This window comes from Myxine glutinosa, chromosome 6, assembly GCF_964187855.1.
Source record: "Myxine glutinosa chromosome 6, kmMyxGlut1.1, whole genome shotgun sequence".
Taxonomy (NCBI): Eukaryota; Metazoa; Chordata; class Myxini; order Myxiniformes; family Myxinidae; genus Myxine; species Myxine glutinosa.
In genome coordinates, this window is record NC_136266.1 from 147,758,561 (window position 1) to 147,775,340 (window position 16,780).

The window sequence follows — 16,780 nt, forward strand, 5'->3', positions numbered from 1 at the left end:
GCACTGATGATGCAGCTGGAGCGAATTTTAGGACCGCCGACTATTTAATTAATATAGAATACTAATATTTGAACTGATATTCGGGCTCAGAATCCCGTTCTTTAAGGAAATGGTGTTCATTAAGTTTGAAGTTGGTTCTAGACGCATTTTTCCTGGGGAATCCAATGGTTTAGAGCTTGTTTGAAAAAAAAGTGCCCAAAATTACCGCTCGGTGTTCTTTATCGTTCTTCTCATGACCCAATCACCCACTAGTAGGAATAAGAATCCTGACATGTTACACCCCTGTTTAACTCCTGTCTTCACCTTGAACCATTCTGTTGTTTCACCTTGGTCGACGACCGCACATTGAAAGTCTTGGTAAAGGGCTTTTACAAGGTTCACTAATTTTCCAGGTATGCTGTATTTCTTCATTATGACCCAGACTTTCTCTGGGCAAGGAGTCGAAAGCTTTCTAGAAATCTATAAAATTGAGGTACATCGTCGTTTGCCATTCTTTGGCTTGTTCTATAATATTCCTCAATATAAAGATCTGATTTGTTGTCATGTTATATGATGTTAGTTAATTCAGTCATTATATTGTAACTAAGATGTGTATGTTTCTATTACCGAGATGTTAGAAACCACGCAGATATAATGATAACCAGAGTTTATTCTACACTGACATGGGTCAGCAACACATCAACAGTGAGTCAGTCACATAAATGACATGAAACGCTGTCATGTAGTTAACCCACACAATTCACAGTTAACCCACAAAACACACCCACACCATGTAGAGATGAGGTCGCTCTTATATTTCAGCTTGCTCTGGTGTTGCCTCACTGGTGAGCAAACAGGACCAGTTTGCAATATTTTTTCCTGATGCGCTCTTCCTTCATGTCATCATCGAGTGTTCTCACAACATGATGGAAACGTATCTTGCTGTATGATTGTGATACAGAATGTATTAAAGCAAACACATGGTTGCTGTCTGCCTCACAGTCAAACATGTGCCGATCCAAGGAAGCAAATGTAGACCGACCGACCTCAGAAAGGACAGAAGTGGAAATTGCCACTCTTATCCCACTTTCACGAGGCATTTTGCCATTGCTTACAGCCAGGAGCCTCTTGACACAGCGTTCAGTCGCCTCACAGACACGAACAACACTGTGCGAGGGAACTATGAGGCCACCCCTGTTCTTGGTAACAATCAGGCTGTACATTGGTGTGGTTTGCCATTCTTCGTTGTTACTGGTCAATGCAGAAAGACATTGGCTACACTTCAGAGTCTTCCTCACCATCCTCACCACATAGCCGGCAATATAGCCAACACATGACTCTGTAAAGATGGAAAGTTGCTCAAAATTTGGAATATCCGCATAGTCGTGGTCCTCTTTTGCCGGCGATCTCAACTCCAGGTCGTATCGTCTGGCCACCAACATGTCGTGACTCTCGTCAGGCACAGCCTGCTTTGCAACGCACTTGAAGGAAGCCGCATTCAGGATTCTGGTTGAGTCCTGTGCAGAACAGTTCCCACTTGCAGACTTGATGTCATGTCGCATCAAGAGGCGCTTATATGCGGCAACAAACTGCCGGGCCGTTGGGTTATTCCCACTTCCACATGCAATGCGGACCGCTCCAAAGAAAAGTTCAATGTGGTCTTGGCTCATTTTGTACGTGAGCAGGTATCGCAGGGGAGATGAGGCAGGTTTGACATATGTGAAATACAAAATTTTGACACTCTCTATGCAGATCATGAAACCAATGAAGGGGGTTTTCAAACGCGTATTGGTCATAACTTGACCATTCATGTTTTTGATGTTGGACAAGTAACTGTAGGCAGTATCCAGGAATGGCAGGAAAAGTCCTTCTCGTGATGTCATGAGTGGTGCCTTGTAGTTTCGTGCCAATGGATTGCGAGAATTTAGAATGTCAAACAGTTTGTCCAATGTTTCAATGTATTGGCAGGTAGCCTCACTGCCCTGAAATTCTGATAGTTGCAAAGTGTCCCTGCAAAACCGAATTGCATCTGCCACACTAGTGCTCAATGTCTGAGCGGCTGTGTCCACCTTCATGACATTGCTCTTCCACTCGATGTGTTTCCGGGAGAGCTTATTTCCCAGACGCAAGCCTTCCCTCTTCTGCAGATCAAAGAGTGCCTGGATGTATTTCCACGCGATGACTTTTTTGTTGCCATCCTCCATCATTTTCATGGATCCAAGACAGTTTCTTGCAAGTTTAAGCATGTGACATGCATCGAGTACAACACAAATTTTCTTTTCGGGATTTGCTGGGTGGGGAAATGTTGGTTTCACATTCTGCGGCGTGATGTCGGCACCTAGCTCACGTAACATTGTCAAATGAGCGGACGGTCCATCGCAAGTTAAGGAAACCACCTCTGCACCGATATCATGCAATTTTAGTAGACATTGTGTCACCAAATTCGCCTGTTCCTTCCCCGACAATCCATTTATCATAAAGTATGCTACAGGCACTTTCCAACTGTCATTCAGCTTCCATTCCCCGATTCCGATTCCCCGATCGACGTGGGAGCCCCAGCTCCTTCACTAGCAGACAAGACAGCCGGCTTAACGTTCGCCAGGATGATCAGTCGCCCTGCCCGTGAAATACCAGGATCGGGATTCGTACCAGGACCCTGAACAACTTCCTGCCCTACCTACTGCTACTGCGAAGTGGGAAGGCAATGGCAAACCACCTAGTGCTGTAATTTATACAACCCTCATTTGCAGTTATTGGCATCAGATAGCTAAGGAAAAATAACAACTATTGAACAATAAACTTCCAATTTAGTTGCATGTTCGAGTCCGGTGTATTGTATTACTTGCCCTGATGGATGTGGACGAATGTCACAATCGGCTTCCCAATATGGCCGCCAAGCAACTTCCGCTAGCTTCAGCCGACAGCCGTCATTGGCTCTCCAGTTTATTATATACCTCCGTGGTGCGTTGCCTCGTCTGCAATGGTGGATGAACGAAAGTGCACATGGACACGTGCCCATGACCCCCCCATATTCAATGACGTCATGCAATCAAAACAACCCGAGATCATGAGATATGAAAGATAATGCGAGACCGATCATGGAGAGAGGGAAGCACACAAGTGCAACAGCAGAGAGCAGGGACTCGGGGGGGTCTTTGATGGGCTTTTTGGTATTTGTGGTATTTTGGGTCTCCGGGGTCTTTTCGAGCCTCAGGGCCTTGAAGGGTATTTTGGGTCTCCAGGGTATTCGGGGTCTTTATGGGTCTTCAGGGTCTTTTTGGACTTTAAGGGTCTTCAATGTCTTTTGGGTCTTCACAGTGTTTTGCGTCTTCGAGGGCTTTTAGGTCTTCATGGCCATTTGGGTCTTCAGGGTCTTTTGGATCCTCTGGGCCTTTGAGGGTATTTTGGGTGTTTTGGTTGTTCATGGTCTTTGGGGTCTTCAGGGGCTTTATGGGGCTGAAGGGTCTTTTGGTTACTTTGGGTCTTTTAGGGTCTTTGGGGTATTTTGGGTATTTAAGGGTGTTTTGGGTCTTCAGGATCGTTGAGGGTGTTTTGGGCCTTGAGGGTGTTTTGGGTCTTCAGAGTATTTTGGGTCGTTGCTCCCAGAAATTGGTATTTGCTTTTGTCTCAAAAACTACACACACGGTTTGTCAGGTTCACAATGTTAACAAATATAATTTCGTTCAGAATTGTGGGGGATTAGCAAACCTATACATTTTTGGAATCATCAGAGCATGGAGAATCCGAAAATCAATGTTGGCATTTGCACAGACAGATTTTGGATTTTCAAAATGGCCGCCATAAAATACATATTTTGCGCTATCTCGGCTTCTCGTCAACCAAGAAACTTAATTAAATATGCTCATCCGATGTTTTCTGGGTCAAGGAATCCAATAAAGGCCTCAAAATCGTGCTCAGGATTATAGAAAAGCAACAAACAAAGGTAATTGAAAACCATAGTCTTTATATTTGTGATATAACTGTATTGCATAATACATGATATTGCAAGTCCTTTGAAGTTATAGGTTTGGGTTTATAAAGCAAGAAATCAGCCTTGTTAGTATCAGATTGAACTATAAGTCCTATACACAGGATCTACTAGGTCTCTGCCGTTCAGGAATATGCTTTTACAGATCTTCATCACTGTCCTGAGTGTCATTTTCGCAAAGGTGTCTACGCAAATGTAAACATTAATTTTGGGATTTCTCATGCTCTGAATATTCCAAAAATGTATAGTTTTGCTAATCTCCAAAAATTTTGAACGAAAAAACAGTGAACCTGACGAGTTTTGATGAAACTTGACCACAACCTTCACCATCCGTGATGTCCCAAAGTATGTTCACTGCATAAAAAAAATCTGCCCCTTTGGGGTACTACAGGGGGTTGCCCCCCAAAAATAGGTATTTGCTTTCTTCTCAGAAACTACACACGTAATTTCGATGAAACTCCACCACAACCTTAATCCCCCATGATGTACCAGTTTGTTCAAGGCATTAGAAAAATTGGGGTCTTAGAAGGTATATGGGGTTTGGGGAGGGGGGGGGGGGGGTTGTCCCCGCAAATAGGTAGTTTTTTTCTTTCTTTGTTTAAAGTCTTATGATTATGTTATGTCCTGTCCACACCATACTGAAGACCACAGGGCAACAGATGACCAAACGAGCTTTAACTCTGAGGCGTATACCCAACTATGGGTGGTACCTTGTGCACGCGCAGGGTGGAAGGGGGTGGGGGGGGGGGGGGTAGTGGAGGGCAGTGAGGCCTTACCTGCATGAACGGGCGCGGCACAGGGGTTATCCGATCCCCACAACAAATAAACGTGCAAGACAGGCACGACACAGAAATGCAATAAAGAGTGAATTTGATGAAAACAAACAAGGATAACAACAAGTACCGATACATTCAAAGTACACCGCCCCCATGCCAAATAATGAAATAGCCTCCAGAGCGGCATTGCCGGGGCACCTGTGGCGCCCGGCAATACAGCCATGCAGCTCATAGAGACTGTATTTGGAAGAAGAGGTGCACAATATTTGATTGATTAATGGCATAACTGAAATCAATAAAAGATTATCATAAAATATTTTCTTGATCAATTGGCTAACAGCGTCACTTAACCACAAGAGCTCATCCGAAGATGTATCTTTTAGAAATCTAATTAAATAAGTCATTAATAAAACTAGACGTTCCAGGGAACCTGAACTCAACTGGTCTATATCAATATGGTTAGAATATGCATAACAGAACCACAAACTATATAGTTTATATCCTTTCAGCCTTCTAGCGACATTAGGAAGTACCAGATTGACAAAAATTGATTTTATTAATATGGCCGCCCTGCCACGCCCATTTTTGGGCGTGCAACGCCCAAATGCAACCCCAAACTAGTTTATGTCTTAAAGAATAAAGATGCTGCATAACAAGTTTCATCAAATTTAATCAATATTTGTGACTTTTAGAGCGTAGACGTCGAATTGTTTACAAACGACAGACAGACAGACGACAGACACTGGGTGTCGACAAAAACTCAGCTGGACATAGTCCAGTTGAGTTAAAAATTAAATAACTAATTGTTTAATCAATAAATAAAATTAATCGATCAAATGATTAATCAATAAATCAAAAATATCCTTTAGAGTGACATTGCTTGGTCACTGTCATGTCCAAATATTAGCTTCCTAGCTCAAAAGGTGCCTGAGATATTGCTCAGATGAGAAAGAAAATAAAGAAATGATTAATAATGAAAATATATAAATAATGATCATAAAAAATTAAATAGTTAATCAATTGGCTAATATAATACATAAACCACCACCATTTCATCCAAATCTGTAACTTTAAAAAAAAAATTTTATCAAGTTTTTTTTTTTTTTTGTATACAAGATCGAGGCTCGTGAAAGAGCTAACATTAATCACACAAAAAGTCAAACCGACACACAAAACACAAAAAACAAGGGGAGCGGCGGACAAGATGGGGAGAGAGGGGGAAGAGGGGGAAGGACACAAACACAACATTTGAGAGCAGGGACATCGGGAGGACTTGGGGGAGGTGGGAGAGGAATAAAACATATGAACACTGCAAGGACTCTGGGGTGAATTACCGGGGGAAGATAAGAGATGGTGGTGAACAGCTGTTTTAAAGACCTGGAGGGAGGAGTGGGATTGAAGGGAGTGGGGGAGTTTGTTCCAGAGGCGGGAGAAAAGGGGAATGAAAGAGTGAAGGTGAGCAGAGAGCCTAGACTTTGGCAGTATAACCATAAGAGGGTTGCAGGCAGATCTTGTGCGACCTGAAGGAATATTGGGGGGACAGAGCACAGAGAGAGCTGGGGGAGCAAGGCCGGAGAGGAGTCGGTATAAGACAGAAAGACCACCAACCTGCCTGCGGTGAGTGAGTGATTAAATTAAATAATTAAATTATTACCTGCGGTAATAATTAAATAATTAATCGATTAATTAATTAATCAATTAATTAAAAATACCCTTTAGAGCCAAATCACTTGGTCATTGTCATGTCCAAATATCAGCTCCCTAGCTCAAAAGGTGCCTGAGATATTGCCCAGATGAGAAATAAAATAAATACATAATTAATAATGAAAATAAATAAATAATAATCATAAAAAAATGAAATAATTCATCAATTCGCGAAAAGAACACGTAAACCACCACTACACCATTTCATCAGAATCTGAAACTAAAAAAAAAAAAACATTTTTAGTCATGAATCGAATAATTGATTAATCAATAAATCAAAAATATCTTTTACAGCCAAATCACTTTGTCATTGGCATGTCCAAATATCATCTTCCTAACTCCAAAGGTGACTGAGATCATGGCCAGAAGAGAAAGGAAATAATTAAGTACTTAATTAATCGCTAATAATTAAATAACTCATCAATTAATTGATTAATCAAAAAGCCAAAAATACCGTTTTTGACAAAGTACTTGCTCACTATTGTGCCGAAATTTCAGCTTCCCAGCTCAAAGGATGGCTGAGATATCGCCCGGACAAACAAGAAAACAAGAAAGCAAGAAAACAACCAGAGTGAAAACTGAGTACTCCCTTTCAGCGTGCGTCATTCAATGACGTTATGCAGTGCCTGGAGATGGCATGGGATTGGTGCGGTGTACAAAGATGAATGTACTGTAAAATCTCATTCCGAAGAGGGGCACCCCCATACAGACCCGCATGCAGCACAAGGGAATGATACAACAACAACACAACAGGCATTTTTAGGCCATTTTCCCTGCTCGAGCGGGGGTTAGCCTTGCGGTCTCCATGACAATCTTCTCCATTTTGCCCTATTTTCTGCATCTCCCCTTGTTAACCCCCTTGACCGCATTTCTTCTTCGACCATCTTCAGCCAAGTCTTTCTCGGTCTTCCCAGTCCTCTTACTTCCTTCGACATTCATTTCCATCACTCTTCTCAACCAGTCACTTTCATCCTTCCTCAACACATGACCAAACATTTCCAAGCTGGCCTCCAAAGCCAGTCGCCGACTGGGCAGTGGGCATCCTCCGTCGTCGATGTCTCTCCGAAAAGACCGACTGGACAACCCTCCCATCTACTTTCTGAATAATCCTCTCCAAGAAGTTCTGTCACTCAAGCTTTTGGGTCTCACTATCTGCCATGATCTTTCCTGGGAAAACCACATTTCCAAGCTGGCCTCCAAAGCCAGTCGCCGACTGGGCATCCTCCATCGTGCGAAGTCCTTCCTTGGCACACCTGAGCTCCTCACCACATACAAGGCTTTCATCCACAGCTCAATGGAGTACTGCTCTCCCCTCTGGGCTGGTGCTCCTGCCTCACACCTAGCTCGTCTTCACGCTGTTGAAACCAAAGCGTTCAGAATCATTGGAATCTCCCGCGATGACGCTATCTCCGAGGGCCTTTCACAGGTTGGTGGTCTTTCCGTCTTCTACCGACTCCTCTCCGGCCTTGCTCCCCCAGCTCTCTCTGGGCTCTGTCCCCCAAATATTCCTGCAGGTCGCACAAGATCTGCCTGCAACCCTCTTATGGTTAAACTGCCAAAATCAAGACTCTCTGCTCACCTTCACTCCTCTTTTCTCCCACCTCTGGAACAAACTCCCTCACTCTCTTCAATCCCACTCCTCCCTCCAGGTCTTTAAAACGGCTGTTCACCACCATCTCTTATCTTCCCCAATCCAAAACCTTGATCTTTTCTACCCCTGCTAATTTCACCCGAAATCCACTTTTTTGAGGTGACTTTTGACTTATTTCCTGGAAGTCCTTGGTGTCCTTGCGTTTTATACCTATCCTGCCTCCCCCCAGGCCCTCTCCCTCCCACACATCTCCCGATGTCCCTGCTCTCAAATGTTGTGTTTGTGTGCTTCCTCCCCTTCTCTCCCCATCTTGTCGACCGCTCCCCTTTTTATATACTTTGTTTGCTTGCTTGTTTGATTTGTTTGTTTGATAAATGTTAGCTCTTTCACGAGCCTCGACTCTGTATTTATAAATAAATAAAAAACAAAATAAAAAACATCTCAAACTGTTTCTCTTCACAGCATCCATCACAAGCTCCATTCCCATCATCTTTTGCAATTCATCATTTGTCTTCCTCTCTCTCAACGTTACTCCACACATCCACCAAACCATTCGCATTTCCACCCTTCGTTGCTGCTCTACGTTCATTACCCATGTCTCGCTCCCATAAATCATAACACTTCTCACACATGCAGCATACACCTTTCCCTTCAGCTTCAACGATGCTCCCCTCCTCGTCAGCACGCCACTCAGTTCCCGAAACTTCTTCCATGCACATCTCACTCTAGCAACCGTTGCCGAGTCTGATCCACCTTCTCCATTCAGCATTTCTCCTATGTAACAAAATATTTTCACACCTTCCAGCTTCACGCCGTCTCCAAGATCCAACTCAACATTTCCTCCATCTGCAGCTCCCTCTGTGCACACCTTACACTTGAATGTAACTGCCACACTGGTTAATGACCCTCTCAAACAACTACATTTATGATGAACCCACTCAGCGCACATTGTACATTGAATGGAATTCACTCCAACACCCTTCCTGCACACAGGACACGGCCACTTCCCAGTTCTTTCCACCTCACCACATGCTTTACCACTTGCCATCACCTTCGTTTTTCCGATATTCACCTTCAGACCTTTTGTCTCCATACATTCCTTCCACTTGTTCATCTTCTCCTTCAGTCCATCCATACTTTCTGCAATCAACACCAGAAGATCTGCATACAACAACTCCCACGGTAAACCCTCCTTTACGCTCCGAGCCAGCACCTCCATCACAGCTACAAATAGTAGTAGACTTGGTACCGACCCCTGATGCACTCCCTCCCACCTTCACCTCAAACTCACCACTGTTCCCGTCCTTCGTCCTTACAGCTGTGCGCGCTCTTTTGTACATTGCCATCACTACTCTGATCAACCATTCCTCCACTCCTAACTTCCTCAATGCCCATGTCACTACTTCACGTGGAACCCTATCAAATGCTTTCTCCAGATCAACAAACCCAAGAAACAACTTCTTCCTCTTCTCCATGTACTTCTCCTGCAACTGCCTCACACTAAAAAGCGCGTCTGTCGTTTCCTCTTCCTGGCATAAATCCAAGCTGCATTTCGGCAATCTTGACTTCCTTCCTTATCCTCCTCTCCAACACCCTTTCCAATACCTTCATTCCATGCTCCAATAACTTTATCGCTCGATACGAGCCACAGTCCAGAGGGTCACCTTTCCCCTTGTATCGAGGGACGAGGGTACTCAGTTCCCAACCACTGGAATGCGGCCTTCTTTCACCACCAGATTTCAGATCTCTGTCATTCTCTTCACACCCCAATTTCCCGCTGCCTTCAACATATCTCCCACAAGGACATATCCCAACACAAGGGAATGATGAATGAAAACAAATGCGTAGTGTCGCGCGTTGGCCGAAACTCCGCCTGGCGTCTTTGACTGGTCCCTGAACCACCGCACAAGATGCAAGATGGCGTGCAGTGGTGCCCAGAGCAGCCACCGACCCGTGAAGCGGCGGCAAAACTCTTTCCTCCTCTGTTTGTTCCAAAAAGCTCCGCTGTTTCTCAAGCACACAAACCACGAAGAGCAGCTGTCACGAAGCCATCACCAATAGAGAGACAGGGAATGCGTCTGCTCGCAATGAAACCCCAGGACAGAGAGAATATGCAAAATGCCTGTTCGTGACGAAGCCCAGCGCAGAGAGCATGCAAATTAATGTCAGCTCTTTCACGAGCCTCGATCTTGTACCCCAAAAAAAAAAAATTGCATCCGCCTTCCGTGAACACCAGGAACCGAGAGAGAGAGAATGGTGGGACAGGTCCTTTTTTACTCCGACATTAGAATGTTCTCTATGACGCCATACTCTCACCAATCACCGAGCGCCACCCGCTCACCCCAACCAATCGTTCTTTGGGGCAAGGCCTCACGGCCACACTTGGCGCTCATCGAGAAGATTCGAGCTTGGTGGTGTGGAAGAATACATTAATTTGTCCTCCATTTATCGTGGTTTAATCTGAAGCATTTGTTGCTCTCAGAAGAGGAGAAAGCATGGTATGATTTTTATTACAGCAAAAAACACATATACTCAGAAACAATGAACAAATACAGGCCTATGAATCACCAGCATATATTTCTCCCCCAGGTCATTGCACAAAATCATTTATATAGTGTTGGGCTGTTTATTTTAGAGGTGGTTGTGTGAGTTTGAGGTTGCCGAGGCAGAAGGCTGGGAGGCGGGGGGTGGAGGAAGGACGGTGGAGAAGGAGGCAAAGGGGCCTTGAGGAGATATCAGCATTGACATCACAAAGTTGGGCTCCCATGATCCAGCCAATATGGAGACCTCCAATTAGTTACTGAGACAACAACATTCCTCAATGACTGAATTTCCCACATATTAGCTTTGAACATGGAGTTCTCCTCCATAAGCCTCCGCCAAGCTGCCTGCCATCAAAGAAAGACCGCCTTGAGATGCCCGACCTTTTGTCGCCTGGCATGAGAGCATGGTTGGCTTGTTGTCACCCCGGCTGACGACAGTGTGTAGAATTAAAATCAATTTCGTGTGATATGTTTTTTTCCAATAGTTCATCTATTCCCAATATATCTTTAAAAGTTGCCTTTTAAGGGGAAACACCTTTAGTTGTTATTTATGACTCCCCCAGTCTTACTTCCCAGCATGTTGGCTTCTATTAAAGTGGCTGCAAATGACTTTTAAACTCGGTTTCATCTGCAACTGAGCTGGACACAAGTTTTAATCAATATACAAGATTAAATTTACCACAATGGTGTCGTGGTAATGTCCGGATCCGGCTGGAGTTCGCTTTATTTAATTGAGGCACTGATCGCCTGGCTGGTGGTGTAAGTGTTATAAGAACGAAGGGAAAAATACAGAGGCGACTGCACACAGGGAATTTACCCGAATACCCCAACTAATTAGCATAGTTCCACACCTCGCGTGGAGACATACAGTCACGTGAAAAAGTAAGTACACCCCATGTAAAGTTTTGACTTTTTCAACATATTTCAACATACAGCTATTTGATCTTCATTTCAACAATATTGATAGATAAAGGTGATATTGTGGTGCTGTGCACACACGACTCGATTGCCAGAGAGGTAGGCCACAACGTGTTGGGACATACAAAGAGTCTTTATTAAGAGCTCGCACTTCAGCACTGGGCGGGCTCGAGCTTAGAGCCCGCATATATGTCCCGAGGCCACGCCTAGTCCCCGGGCGTGGCCGATCGGTCGAAAGGCGGGGCATGTGCTTTCGCTCCCCGCCTGGATGCTCGCGCCACCCACTGGTGGGCGGAATGATTGCCCCTTGTGCCCGCCACACGCGCCCCCCCAGAATTCCCGCGCACCTGAAGGGTGAGTTTGCGGGGAAGCCGGATGACCCGGCCGAAACGCCCTCTGGCGATGGGTGCAGGGCTGGGGGGTAGCGGGCGGCGGGGCTGGAGGGTGCCGGGGGTCCGACCGCCGGGGGGCAGCCTCGAAGCGGAGGCAGAGCTGCTTGCGGGGGGTGGTCCAGATCGAGGTGGGCCGGCTTGAGGCGGTCCACGGAGATGCGATCCGGGGCACCGCCGATGTCGATGGTGAAATATTTGTCCCCGGTCTCCAGCACGTGGAAGGGCCCGTCGTACGGGGGCCGTAGCATTGCCCAGTGGGCGTCGTGCCGGACGAAGACGTACTCCGCCGTGCGAAGCTCCAGGGCGACGTGGGAAGACGGGCAACCGTGGTGTGCCATCGGCACCGGGGCGAACCTCCGGGCGGTCTCCTGCAGGGTGGAGCGCTGTTGCGCCGCGGACCAAGGAGCCGTGGAGTCGGGGATAAATTCGCCCGGTACCCGCAGTGGTTGCCCGAAGACCAGCTCTGCCTAGGACGCGCGCAGGTCGTCCTTGGGCGCCGTCCTGAGGCCCAGCAGGACCCAGGGGAGCCTGTGGGCCCAGCTGCCGTCGCGGAGGCTGGCCCGGAGCACGGCCTTCATTGAGCGATGAAAGCGCTCGCACAGGCCATTGGCCTGGGGGTGGTAGGCCGTGGTGCGGTGTAGTTTGACACCGAGCCCTTGCGCCACCGTGCCCCAGAGCTCCGATGTGAACTGGGGGCCACGGTCGGACGAGATGTCCGAGGGGGCACCGAACCGGGCAACCCAAGTGGCGATGAAGGCGTGTGCCACATCAGCCGCAGACGTCGCCGCCAATGGCACAGCCTCCGGCCACCGTGTGGTGCGGTCCACCATGGTGAGGAGGTGTGTGGAACCCTCGCGAGGGGGGCAGAGGTCCCACCAAGTCGACGTGAATGTGGTCGAACCGATGCTCAGGCACCGGAAACGGGGCCAACGGGGCCTGGGTGTGGCGGTGGACCTTTGCGCGCTGGCACGCGAGGCACGTCCTGGCCCAGTCGTGGACGTCCTTCCTGAGGCCATGCCAGACGAACTTCGCTGCGACGAGCTTCTGGGATGCCTTCGTGCCCGGGTGGGACAGGCCGTGGATGGCGTCGAAAACTGGGCGCCGCCAGCCAGCGGGCACCATGGGGCGAGGACGGCCGAGGGAGACGTCGCATAGGAGGGCTGCGCCCGCGGCGTCGAACGGCACCTCAGTGATGCAGAGGCCCGTGACGGCGGTCTGCAGGGCCTGGACGCCAGGGTCGGTGGACTGGTCCTCCGCCATCCGGGTATAGTCGACCCCGAGGTGGACCGCATGCACGATGGACCGGGAAAGAATATCCGCCACCGGGTTGTCTTTACCCGCCACATGACGGATGTCCATCGTGTACTCGGACACGGCAGAGAGGTGACGCTGCTGCCGTGCCGACCATGGCTCGGCGACCTTGGCCATCGCGAACACAAGGGGCTTGTGGTCGACGAAAGCCGTGAACGGGCGGCCCTCGAGCAGATGGCGGAAGTGTCGGACCGCCAGGTGGAGCCCTAGCAGCTCGCGGTCGAAGGTGCTATAGCGGCGCTCGTGCGGGCGAAGCTGCCGGCTAAAAAACGCCAGCGGCTTGCCAAGCACCACGCACCCATTGCTCGTGCACCGCGCCCACCACGTAGTCCGATGCGTCGGTGGTGAGGGCGATCGGTGCATCGGGCGCCGGGTGCGCCAGCATGGTGGCGTTGGCCAGGGCCAGCTTTGCACCCGCAAATGCCGCGGCAATCGGCACCGACCATGCGATGTCACCTTTGCCCGACTTGCCCCGGAGGGCCTCGTGCAGGGGGCGGAGGAGCTGGGCGACATGGGGCATGAAGCGGTGGTAAAAATTTACCATGCCCAGGAATTCCTGGAGCCCCTTGATCGTGCGGGGGCGAGGGAAATCCCTGACCGCCTTCACCTTGGCCGGTAAAGGGACGGCCCCGTGCCTGGTGATGCGGTGCCCCAAGAAGTCGATGGTGGCGACGCCGAAACGGCACTTTGCGGGGTTGATGATTAGGCCATGCTGGCCCAGGCGTTCGAAAAGCGTGTGGGGGTGGAGCAGGTGCTCCTCCCGGGACGCGCTCGCGACTAGGATGTCGTCCAGGTAGACGAAGAGGAAAGGTAAGTCACGCAAGATGCTGTCCATAAGCCGTTGGAACGCCTGGGCCGCATTCTTCAACCCGAAAGGCATTCTCAGGAACTCGAAAAGGCCGAAAGGGGTGATGACGGCCGTCTTCGGGACATCGCCCGGTTGTACGGGGACCTGGTGGTAGCCCCGGATGAGGTCCACCGTGTTAAAGTGTTTGCCAACCGGGCGGAAAAGTCCTGGATATGCGGGACCGGGTAGCGGTCGGGGGTGGTGGCATCATTGAGCCAGCGGTAGTCCCCGCACGGCCGCCATCCCCGCCGGGCTTCGGCACAATGTGCAGAGGGGAAGCCCAAGCGCTGTTGGAACGCCGTACGATCCCCAGCCGCTCCAGCATGGCGAACTCCGCTTTCGCCACCGTGAGCTTCGTGGGTTCGAGTCGGCGTGCCCGGGCGTAGACCGGCGGCCCGACTGTGGGTATATGGTGCTCCACCCCGTGTTTAACGGCCACCGCTGAGAAGGTGGGCCGCGTGAGGGCCGGGAAACTGGCTAGGAGGCGGGTAAAGTCGTCCGCTGCCGGAAGCGTGCAAACTAAACTCGCCGGGACGGAACCTTCCAGCAAGCTGCTTGGCAAGCTGCTCGGTGAGCCGCTCAACGAGCCGCTCCGCGAACAAGCTGAAGGTTTCGGCCTGTACGAGACGTCTGCGCTTCACGTCGACCAACAGCCCATGCGCACATAGGAAGTCCGCGCCCAGCAAAGCCATTGGCACGCTGGCGGTCACAAACGACCATTAAAAGCGCTGCCCTCCGAACCGCAGTGAGAGGCAATGCTTCCTGAATGTGCGGATGGGTGTACTGTTGGCGGCAAGCAAAGCGGGGCCCCGGCCCGCTTGTCGGACGCGGAGGTGGGGAGGACGCTTACCTGCGCTCCTGTGTCACAAAGGAAACGGCGCCCGGACAAGGTGTCCGTGATGAACAGGAGGCTGCCGGAATGGCCGACGCTCATGGCCGTAAGTGAGCGCCGGTCTTTTCCCGACCCGTTAAAAGAGCACGGCAGGCGACACGTTTTAGTGTCCTGGCGGCCGAACCTGGCATGGTAGGAGCACCAGGTTTGCGGCGGTAACAGCCGCAGCGGCCGTGCCGGCGGTGGTGGTGGCGGCGGCGGCGGTAGTGGACGGGGTGTAGCAGCGGCCACGAGGGAAGCCGGGGGCGCTGGAGCCTCCGTGCCGGGATCCACTACGGCAGCACCGTACATCGACCGCGTGTCGCAGGCCGCAAAATAGTTGTCGGCTTCTCCAGCCAGGGCGCGGGGTTCCTTTATTTTGGAACGAGCCAGCGCGAGGCGTACCTGTGCAGGTAGCTGGCATAGGAAAAGCGCCCGGAATAAGAAATCCGGGGGCTGGTCTCCAAGCAGGGACAGCATGGAATCCATCCGGACGGATGGTCGTGTGTCGCCGAGGGCGGGAAGGTCCAGGAGGCGGTCGGCCCGTTCGATCTCCGTGAGCCCGAACGTGGCGATGAGGAGACGTTTGAGCGCCTCGTACTTGTTGTCGCCCGGTGGGCGCCGAAGGATGGACACGACTCGGGCGGCAGTGCCGGGCCCGAGGGCGGTGACCACGTGGTAGTACCGGGTCTCGTCCGCCGTTATGCCTCGGAGTTGGAATTGAGCTTCGGCTTGTAAAAACCAAACGTCGGCTTGCGCTTCCCAAAACTCCGGGAGTTTGACTGCGAAGGCGTTGGTAGCCATGGCGCGTTCGTTGGTCAGCAACGGCTGAACCAATCGGGGTCACCAGTGTGGTGCTGTGCACACATGACTCGATTGCCAGAGAGGTAGGCCACAACGCGTTGGTACATACAAAGAGTCTTTATTAAGAGCTCGCACTTCAGCACTGGGCGGGCTCGAACTTCGAGCCCGCATATATGTCCCGAGGCCACGCCTAGTCCCCGGGCGTGGCCGATCGGTCGAAAGGCGGGGCATGTGCTTTCGCTCCCCGCCTGGACGCTCGCGCCACCCACTGGTGCGCGGAATTATTGCCCCTTGTGCCCGCCACAATATAATATAACAAATATCATGAAACATTTACATTTTGTAGTCCATTGTATAATTTAAAAAAACAAATGCAAATTTCGCATTTGGAAAAAGTAAGTACACCCTTGGCTCTAATAGGTGGTATTGCCGCCTTTGGCAGAAACAACCTCAAGTAGGCGTTTCTTATAAGATAACTGTCTACCAGTCTCTGACATCGACTGGGAGAAATTTTTGCCCAATCCTCCATGCAGAATTCTTTCAGCTGTGCGATGTTTGAGGGGTTTCTTGCATGCACAGCTCGTTTCAAATCCCCCCACAACATCTCGATGGGATTTCGATCCAGGCTTTGACTTGGCCATTCCAGAACCCTCCATTTCTTTCTTTTCAGCCATTCCTTGGTGGATTTACTGGTATGTTTCGGGTCATTGTCATGTTGCGAGGTCCACCTTTGGTTGAGCTTCAACTTTCCGACAGATGGCCTCACATTATCCTCAAGCACCCTCTGTTACAATGAAGAATTCATAGTGGATTCTATGATGGTGAGCTGCCCAGGCCCTGATGCAGCAAAGCTGCCCCAAGTCATAATATTTCAACCACCATGCTTTGCAGTTGGTATCAGGTTCTTGTGGTCAAATGGTGTCTTTGTTCTTATTGACAGTTAGAGCACACTACCCGATACAATCCTACCTTGACTAAGGTATTTCATTACCTACCCCCAAAAACGTAATCGTTAGTATGATTCCACATGCTGCCCCATCTTCTAGCAACCATTTA

At 49.6% G+C, this 16,780-nt stretch overlaps 1 protein-coding gene across 1 annotated transcript in view; it reads right to left on the reverse strand.

Moving 5' to 3' along the window:
• Positions 1-16,780, reverse strand: part of LOC137429473 (uncharacterized) — a 483,513-nt gene that overhangs the window by 412,574 nt on the left and 54,159 nt on the right. The gene's annotated exons all lie outside the window — the stretch shown is intronic.